The sequence below is a fragment of the Acyrthosiphon pisum genome, chromosome X (genome assembly GCF_005508785.2).
Source record: "Acyrthosiphon pisum isolate AL4f chromosome X, pea_aphid_22Mar2018_4r6ur, whole genome shotgun sequence".
Lineage (NCBI taxonomy): Eukaryota > Metazoa > Arthropoda > Insecta > Hemiptera > Aphididae > Acyrthosiphon > Acyrthosiphon pisum.
In genome coordinates this window covers 69,159,667-69,170,403 of record NC_042493.1, presented here as the reverse complement: position 1 = coordinate 69,170,403, position 10,737 = coordinate 69,159,667, and the positions used below count along the sequence as shown (strand labels likewise).

The following is a 10,737-nucleotide window of genomic DNA, read 5'->3' as shown; positions in this document are numbered from 1 at the left end:
GGGAGGTCTTCAAATTATTGAATTATTTACATTATTAACCAGACAGTAAATAAAAACGGTTTATATCACTAGAAAAAAAACGGTTTATATCACTTTCATGGATGAAAAATATCAAATCAGTTTGACTTGGAATAAACAACAAATTACATTTATCACTGGCCGCCGAATTTAAAAATATTTAAATTTTCAATATTATTAAATACAAATACAATTTTACAACTGACCAAGGCCGTATCTGAGGGTGGTCCAGGGGGTTTGGATCCCTCCCCCCCGAAATTTTTTCAATATGTCTTATTTTTAACCAAATATCGTAACATAAATTCAATAAAATTACAATATACATGTTTTGTACACTCTACACCCTACACGTCTACTTATTGATCTGAAATAAACAATATTACATATAACGATTTTTTATTTGAATAATTAACAATGGAAATAAATCATTATACGTTATTCCTTATGTTCAATGTCATTAAAATTGAAATATTTATCTCGTATGAACATTGCTGAAGTTATATTGTGAAATTCAAAACAAATTACTACCTATTATACCGATATAATGTATATTTAATATACACATACAATTAATACTTATGACTGAATTGTTATATCCAAGCAGATTTATTTTATTTATTTTTAAGTACATACTATGATCGATATTTATTTTGTATTATCATATAGATAGAATCAGAAATTTTTTTTTAATCTTAATTGAGTTTTATATTGTACCAAAGTATTGTGTATTATTTATAACATATTAAGATATAAATTGTGAAAATTGCGATATTGTTAATCTCTAGCATTCAACAACAAAAAACTTTTTTATTTCTAACAATAAGTAATAACTAATTAAATTACATTTAACTATTAATATAATTTATATACCTTTATACAAATATAATGATTTATGATATGTTTAATTGTGTAAATCAGGTAGTCAATCTCTATTGATGAATATATATAATAATATAATATTTGATATTATAAATATTTAATATATAGTTTAAGTCTCAACAGTACTTTATGATATCCAACTATGACTATATTATCTTAGTTAGTTAACTGTTGAACACTATTGGTTAATTCAATAATAATTTTCTTCATACACCATATTTACTAAAGTTTAATTTATATTTTTACACTAACCATGATAAACATCTCAAAAAAGTAATAATATTTTGGTATATAATAAATAATAATGTATATTACATTTAATATTTTATAAGATTTTTGCATAACAGCTGTAAAATAAAACAGCATTTATATAAGTTTTTAAATTTTATAATGTATTAAACAATGCATATTTAGCAAAAAACAGTTTACATACATATTAGTCACTAAACATTATAAAAGTAATGAACACAATTTTAAAAAATTTCAGAAGCTGTGGAACACCATTGATATAGGCTATTATGGTTTAAGTGTTAAACTGTGTCATTATTATTATTATTATTATATTTAAATTTAAACTATTTATTGTAAATCTGTATATTAAATATTATAATTATGTAAATTTTACACTGTATGTCTGTACCATACTGTATATTTAAAATTAAATTGGAAATATTTTCCGTTAGGTCTATAAAGTTTATTATTATTATTAATATTAATAATATATTATTTGTTTTAGAAAAATTGACATGCAAAGCTCTTTGAACAATTTTGAATTGTAATATTCAAATTATACCAATTAGTAATTTAGTTATTTGCTGTATTAATCATAAGTTAAATATAAAATCTTATTTAATTATATTTAATACAATTATTAGATAGAAAATACATTTATTAGGGTTTCTAAAGCTACTTTGATTGACCAAAAATTAATGAATCCAATTTCCATAACTCATGTCTAACTAAATTTCTGAAGTCTGAACTAGGTATATGTTGCCACTTTCCAATTCACATCTACACATTCTGGTCTTCGAAGATCTGCACTATTAAAATTGGCTACTTACTTCTTCACAATCAGACTATAGTACTATAGTAGTATGGTATATTCTACAAAAATAAAAAAATACATTTATTAGGGTTTTACTTATGTTTATCATAAAGTTACTTTGAATGTCCAAAAATTAATGAATCCAATTTCCATAAATCATGTCTAACTAAATTTCTGATGTCTGAACTAGGTAATGTTGCCACTTTCCAATTCACATTTACACATCCTGGTCTTCAAAGATCTGCACTTTTAAAATTGGCCAACTACCTACTTCTTCACAGTTGGACAATGATAGATCCTACAAAATAAAAAAAACACAATATAGATAATAATATTAAGATTTAAAAACAATTTAAAAGAAAAATACAATACTTTAAAACCAAGAGAAGCATGATTAATTCTTAATACTTCAACTAAAAAAGAAAAATGTCTAAAGCGCCTTCCTCCTTTTTCAAACGGACTGAGGACCGTCAATGGCAGAGTTAACACTAAGATTTGCAATTGTTAATAAATATAATTAACTCAAGATAAGCTAAGTTAAGTGAACACAAGATTGTTCAAAACTTCTAAGTCAAAAGTTGATACTTAATAAATAATAAATTTAACTGGTTACATTCTGAATTTAAGTTAATTTTAAAACAAATAACTTTTTTTTTTTAATTTAAATATTTTAACTACCTACTTAGTTAATCCCCACTTTTAAAGATATGACTTAGTTACATAGGTACCTAATTTTATGTTGGGTAATTGATTCCATTTTACTGTACGGGTAATTTATAAATTACAACCAACTTATATATACAACCATTCATTACATATAATAGGTATTGTATAAGTTTGTTTATCTTTATTTAATATTAGTTTTAATTTTGTATTTTATTATTTTGTAATTTATTATAAAACAGGTACTTAATTAATATACTTATTGCCAAAGGTGGGCATTAACTAGTTAGTTTATTTTCTAATCAACTTATGAACTTAACTAGTTTAATTTACAGTTAAAATAAGTTATCTTTTCTCAGTTGATTTTAAAAAAATCCATCAAGTTAAAATAATTTTGAAATTTTTCTTTTATACGTAAATATTATTACTTTATCAGTATAAAATAAAAATAATCCAATACAAAATCACAAACATTTCTGTTCTTTTTCTTGATAACATAATTTCGTGTATATTAATATATTTTATTAAGTTGTAAATTATTTATTCTGCAAGTTGCAATTATAAATGTTTTTGATAAAATTAATAATTTTAAATTACAAATTGACAATTGTTATGTTTTAATGTTATATAACTTATAAATTATAATATATATAAAGGTCATTCAATATTGCTATACGATATAAAAAAATATATTTGTTAAATCATTAATTTGAGATGAGTATAGTTTAAATTAGTAAATAATAGTAAGGTAAAAGTACATAGTGTACATCATGATAAAAGTTCAATAAAATTGTAGTTATTTTATAATTTATAAATTAGAAACTAGAAAGACACATTCACTCTTTATGTGATTTACATACTAATTAAAAAAAAAAAAATTTATTTAAATTTTTTTAAACTGAGTTAAGTTAATATTTTGTCCATATTAACTTTTAACTTATCGAGTTAAATTTATAATTTGTTATCTTTTAACCTTTAACTTATCGATCTTGTGAATTTTTAACTTAACTTAACTTGAGTTAATTATTTTCATTAACTTGCCCACCTTTGCTTATTGCATAAGATACAAGTGAAGTTTTCATTTTTCAATTCTTTAGTCATAAATTTGTAGCATACACCACCTACACACACATTATGAACTCTTCGCTCACATTTATTACTCTTAATCCAAGTAAAACTTACTTTTATATTTTGTGCACACATAAGGCATCTTTCACTGATATTATCAGAGTACATTAAACATCGATGCTGCAATGTATTTCTTAAATCACTCACATTAACTTCCTTTGAAAAGCTCTGAGTAAACATTGTATTATATATGTACTACAATAATACAACACAAACACTTCACAACTGTTACTATCATCCTGTAAAGGATACTCAATATTTTTAAGAACCTTTTTACGCAGTAAATATTTTGCTTTTTTATTACCACGGCCATTGAAAACAACATTTTTATTTTAATCGAGGTAAGTACAAGTCAACTGATTCTGGACGCAGAGGATTCAAGTAAAATACACAACCCAAATTGAAGTCCATAATAAATAAAGTCCAATGATTACCTTCAGGATTGATCGGCAGAAATAACACAGTATTTAGTCGAATCAAATTTAGCTATTTTAACTTTGGTACTTGACCAAATTGTATTGCTTATTTCCACAGGTATATAACCAATTTCATTATTCACATAAGACAATATAGCAGTGGGTCAATCACAGTTCCATTTAACCAGGAGTTGTTTTGCAATTTACGAAAATCTTCACCTTACAGAGTCACACACTTATAATAGCCTCCACCCGAATACACACCAACTATATACTGTTCACTTAAACATGGAGAATAATATTTAATATCAGTGAACAAATGGTTGGAATATCGAGGTAAGTTTAATATTTTGTCCTGTCCATTTTGATCATTATCATATTGAACAACTTTTTCAGTACTTTTATATTGACAATCATAACTCAACCGTTGAATATTGGTTTGACTAAAATGACTTTGAACTCTATTTGATCGTTTTTGCCATTGATCTTCAACAAAGATATTCCTTGGGTCACCTGGGCAAAATGCTTTACCATCATCCCATTCTGAACTATTCTGTTTACGTTTTTTATTAGACTGTGAACTCAATAATGCATAATTATGATCAGTTAAAAAATGTCTAAATGGAATTTGTATTTCGTTATTTTTACGTTTGTACAATACCCTTGGTATTTTATCTTTTATTTCTTTACACACAGCTTCAGTGTAAATTTGAATTCTATTAACAAAACGACCAAGTTTCATATTTGTACTTTTTCAATTCACAAGAATTGAAATTTCATCATCTCACACTGTCTGATGAAGGACATTCTATATAAGTTCATTCAAATGTTTAAAACATTTAAATAATTACTTGCATGTTCTACCGGTTGTGTTAATACATTTTTGTAATAGGGCCGGCTAAAGAGCCAAAGGGCTGCTCACTTTTCAGAGCAGTGTTTAGGTTAAGATAGACACCGTTGAATTTTAAATTTCCAACTATATACCTAGGACTTGAGTTTACTTATAGGGGTTTGTGTTTGTGGGCTAGCAACTACGCTAATTGTCTATTGTTAACTAGTAAAGTACCCCCTGTTTGGGACTTGTATAGGCAACACATCATGCACATTCTTATCAATGTCTGAATAATGGAATGTCAATAATAATTATTACTGATTAGTGGCTAGACAATAGACATTTGGTTTACAGAAATTTTGTAATGTAAGTGGTTTTTTGAGGTCTCTAAAATTTTAAATATTTGCTGAAAGTAACTTAATGATATACTGTTTTTGTTTTTAGCTCACACAAATACACAATGTATTATATCATGGTTGTCAAAACTGACATATAATAATATGATGTAAATACCTACGAGGAACTAGGAAATCCACCAAATGTATTGACAATTTTTGATAAGTCTATTTTATTTAAGACAATTCTACTGAACAAGTATACATTATAAATATTCCAATTCAAGTTATAAAAACATTAATATTAAAGCGAATACTAAAACTTAAAAGGTAAGAATATTATTGTGGGTACATCATGTGATTTTATTGATTTATCCATTTAAAAGTGAGTTATCTATATGACACTATGACTAAATTATATTTTCTGATATCATTATACTATATAGTTATATTATAATATATCTAATTGTGTGTGTAGAATTATAATTGTGTCCAAAGGGTTCAGCCAGTTAAGTCATAATAAATAATAATCAACTATGTAAAATAAATTATATTAGGTACAAACTTAAAATACACATAACTTGCTTTAAAAATAAAATAAAAATAAATATACCTGTAGGCTGTAAGCATGATAAAGAAAACTTTAAAAGTTTTCTTTATTATGCCTGTAAGGTTCTTTAGAAAATATTTTTACTCTATGTTTATTAAAGCTAACATTACAAAATTTGATCTGCTCTACACAAATTTGCTATGTTGCTCATAGGTCACAGAGAAAAAAAATAGTGCACTGACATATTTTTAACAAACTTTTAATTTGCAGGTAATATATTGCAGAACCAGTATCTAGTTTTAATAGCACGGAGCATCTGAACATATTTAAATTTCAAAGAACACATAACAAGTTTGGAAATTCAGTGTTCTGAAAATTAGATGTGATTCATTTTGGGACATTGCTGGTAACTTTATGACACAAATTACTAAATAAAATTCTATTGAAGTGTGCAATTATGTGAAAATTGTAAACATAATATTTAATTTAGGTACAAAAGTTGTAGGTATACCTTAATTGGCTTAATACTAAATTTTTTATTTACAATATAATCATAGCTTTCGTAAGGGAGGGGGAAAATGGGAAAAGTGCTCAAAGACATCCATCAATTTAGGCAGAGTCATAAAAACAAATGATAAAAAGAAAAATGTAGTGTTATATTTTAGATAATAATTTTCAATTTTATACTGTAAAAAATACCAAAGAAGAGTATCTATCAAATTGTTTATATTATTATACTATTAACTATCAAGTATAAAATTATGTAAATAATGAATTACATATACCAAGTATGTATATACTTACATGCCTATAATAATGTATAAATATAAATATTACCAAAGGATAGAATATTATTGATATATTATTAATGATGATATAATATGATTATAAATTATAACTTTGTAGGTACTATATCTATAGATTGTAAGTACCTTAAAAACCTACCATAGATTTGTTTTTATATTACGACTATATTTTCATATATTCATAAATATTAAAAAGTTTAAAAAAATTCCAAAATATTTTGAACATTTTAATGTATCTAAGTTTATTTTTTAGAGTTACACCAAAACACAAATTTGATTTTTTCTAAAACTAGTTTTGCATAAAAATCTTAGTTTTTCCTTAATTGTTAGTTTATTGTTCTTGATGTTTTTGAAAAGTTCTGGGAACTTTTTACTTTTGACCCTCCAAAGTACTAAGACAGTACATTCCTTTTCATACTAGAAACAATGCTGAAGTAGAAAAGCTGTTAAGCATTTTTACTGCACCGAAATGTGATGACACAAAAATAAAAATAAAATAATTAAAAACACATCATTGTAAAATCAATACAATCATCGCTCCAATCAGAATCTAAAATAGGTACCTAAAATACCTACTTAATACTTAAATTTCTTCTTCAACTGATACTGTAAGTACATCATGCATAAATTATTTATTGTACCTAAAATCTTTGTTAATAAATTGCCTCCGAATTATATATCTGAACTTGAACTGATATTATTATTTAAGCCTAATACCTAGAACCCGACACCTGTTACAAGTTGTATTTTAATAAACATTTAATAGCTTATTATAACATCCATTTGTTAAAAATCACATCTCAAAGTTTCATCCAGTATTTGTTAAAGTCTATATATTATATAGATCAGAAATTACCTCAACTTTGCACATAATATATTATACAACATAACTACACATATATGTTACTATGTTTGTTAACTAACTGTTTACTCTCCAAAGCCTTATCATAATAAATAAATAACACTTAGTTATGTTACAGTTACTTAAAAATATATGTTTACAAGAATTACAATTAAATGTATTTTTTTGTTTCTTATAGTCAGCAAAAGAGGGTTTCCAAGTTCCAGATTAAATAAGATATCAATGTATAACATGGACTACTCAATTATGTTTTCTTCAGTTCATACATATATTTTGTCATTACCAGTTTCGGATAGATGAAATTACCCTACTGAATAATGATTAATTTTAATAATATTTTATCATTTTTGAAATGAATTATGATTGCTAGGAATGAAACATTAAATTATTGCTAAGATTGAAAGAAACAAACTACTATTTATAAAAATACTATAAATTTAAATTAAGTTAAGTTGTACCTTTGTAAACGTTTACATTCAACTTTTGGCTTAAAACAATCTTGTGTTCACTTAACTTAGCTTATCTTGAGTTAATTATATTAATTAACAATTGCAAATCTTAGTGTTAACTCGACCATTGACGGTCCTCAGTCCGTATGAAAAAGGAGGAAGGCGCTATAGACATTTTTCTTTTTTAGTTGAAGTATTAAGAATTGATCATGCTTCTCTTGGTTTTAAAGTATTGTATTTTTCTTTTAAATTGTTTTTAAATCTTAATATTATTATGTATATTGTGTTTTTTTTATTTTGTAGGATATACCATAGGTACTACCATTGTCCAACTGTGAAGAAGTAGGTAGGTGGCCAATTTTAAAAGTGCAGATCTTTGAAGACCAGGATGTGTAAATGTGAATTGGAAAGTGGCAACATATACCTAGTTCAGACTTCAGAAATTTAGTTAGACATGATTTATGGAAATTGGATTCATTAATTTTTGGACATTCAAAGTAACTTTATGATAAACATAAGTAAAACCCTAATAAATGTATTTTTTTTATTTTCTAGACTATACCATACTACTATTGTCTGATTGTGAAGAAGTAGGTAGCTAATTTTAATAGTGCAGATCTTAGAAGACCAGGATGTGTAGATGTGAATTGGGAAGCAACATATACCTAGTTCAGACTTCAGAAATTTAGTTAGACATGAGTTATGGAAATTGGACTCATTAATTTTTGGTCATTCAAAGTAGCTTTAGAAACCCTAATAAATGTATTTTCTATCTAATAATTGTATTAAATATAATTAAATAAGATTTTATATTTAACTTATGATTATTACAGCAAATAAATAAATTACTAATTGGTACAATTTGAATATTCCAATTCAAAATTCTTCAAATAGCTTCGCATGTCAATTTTTCTAAAACAAATAATATATTAATATTAATAATAATAATAAACTTTATATACCTAACAGAATATCATTCCAAATTAATTTTAAATATACGGTATGGTACAGACATACAGTATAAAATATATATAATTATAATATTTAATATACAGATTTACAATAAATAGTTAAGATTTAAATATAATAATAATAATAATAATAATAATTATAATAATGACACAGTTTAACACTTAAACCATAATAGCCTGTATCAATGGTGTTCCACAGATTTTGAAATTTTTTAAAATTGTGTTCATTACTTTTATAATGTTTTGTGCTAATTATGCATTGTTTAATACTTTATAAAATTTAAAACCTATATAAATGCTGTTTATTTTACAGCTGTTATGCAAAAATCTTATAAAATATTAAATGTAATATACATTATTATTTATTATATACAAAAATATTATTAGTTTTTTGAGATGTTCATCATGGTTAGTGTAAAAATATAAATTAAACTTTAGTAAATGTGGTGTGTGAAGAAAATTATTATTGAATTAACCAATAGTGTTCAACAGGTAACTAACTAAGATAATATAGTCATAGTTGGATATCATAAAGTACTGTTTAGACTTAAACTATATATTAAATATTAATAATATCAAATATTATATTATTATATATTCATCAATAAAGATTGACTACCTGATTTACATAATTAAACATATTATAAATCATTATATTTGTAAAAAAGTATATCAATTATATTAATAGTTAAATGTAATTTAATTAGTTGTTACTTATTGTTAGAAATAAAAAAGTTTTTTGTTGTTGAATGCTAGAGATTAACAATATCGCAATTTACACAATTAATATCTTAATATGTTATAAATAATACACAATACTTTGGTACAATATAAAACTCAATTAAGATTAAAAAAAAATTTCTGATTCTATCTATATGATAATATGAAATAAATATAGATCATAGTATGTACTTAAAAATAAATAAAATAAATCTGCTTGGATACAACAATTCAGTCATTAGTATTAATTGTATGTGTATATTAAATGTACATTATATTGGTATAATAGGTAGTAATTTGTTTTGAATTTCACAATATAACTTCAGCAATGTTCATACGAGATAAATATTTCAATTTTAATGATATTGAACATGAGGAATAACGTATAATGATTTATTTCCATTGTTAATTATTCAAATAATAAATCGTTATATGTAAGATTGTTTATTTAAGATCAATTAGTTGACGTGTAGGGTGTAGAGTGTACAAAACATGTATATTGTAATTTTATTGAATTTATGTTACGATATTTGGTTAAAAATAAGACATATTGAAAAAATTTCGAAGGGGGTGGGGATCCAAACCCCCTGGACCACCCTCAGATACGGCCTTGGTCAGTTGTCAAATTGTATTTGTATTTAATAATATTGAAAATTTAAATATTTTTAAATTCGGCGGCCAGTGATAAATGTAATTTGTTGTTTATTCCAACTCAAACTGATTTGATATTTTTCATCCATGAAAGTGATATAAACCGTTTTTTTTCTAGTGATATAAACCGTTTTTATTTACTGTCTGGTTTTATAGGGCCCTAGTAAAACAGGCCTTAAGTGATACGTGCACAACCGTACATTACCGAGTTTGAGAACACACACCTAATAGGCGGGGTATGGCTCACGGGTCGCTGTGGTCACCGGCCAGTTTATTTTTTTTAGAGGACTATAATAGTCGAGGCTTAACCGTGAACGTTGAGGCACGGTATACTGCGGCCCACGAGAGAGTATCTTCGTTTTTGAGCATGCAGTCTAATGGCGGAGACCGTTTCGAGGTTCCCATTTCTCCC

At 25.1% G+C, this 10,737-nt stretch overlaps 1 long non-coding RNA gene across 1 annotated transcript; it reads left to right on the top strand.

Annotated features, from left to right (window-relative positions):
* The first annotated feature begins 8,173 nt into the window (after positions 1 to 8,173).
* On the top strand, positions 8,174 to 8,642 carry LOC107883535. Its single transcript, XR_001679357.2, has 3 exons — positions 8,174 to 8,212; positions 8,287 to 8,480; positions 8,539 to 8,642. It is a non-coding gene; the product is annotated as an uncharacterized LOC107883535 (long non-coding RNA).
* Positions 8,643 to 10,737: the final 2,095 nt, after the last annotated feature.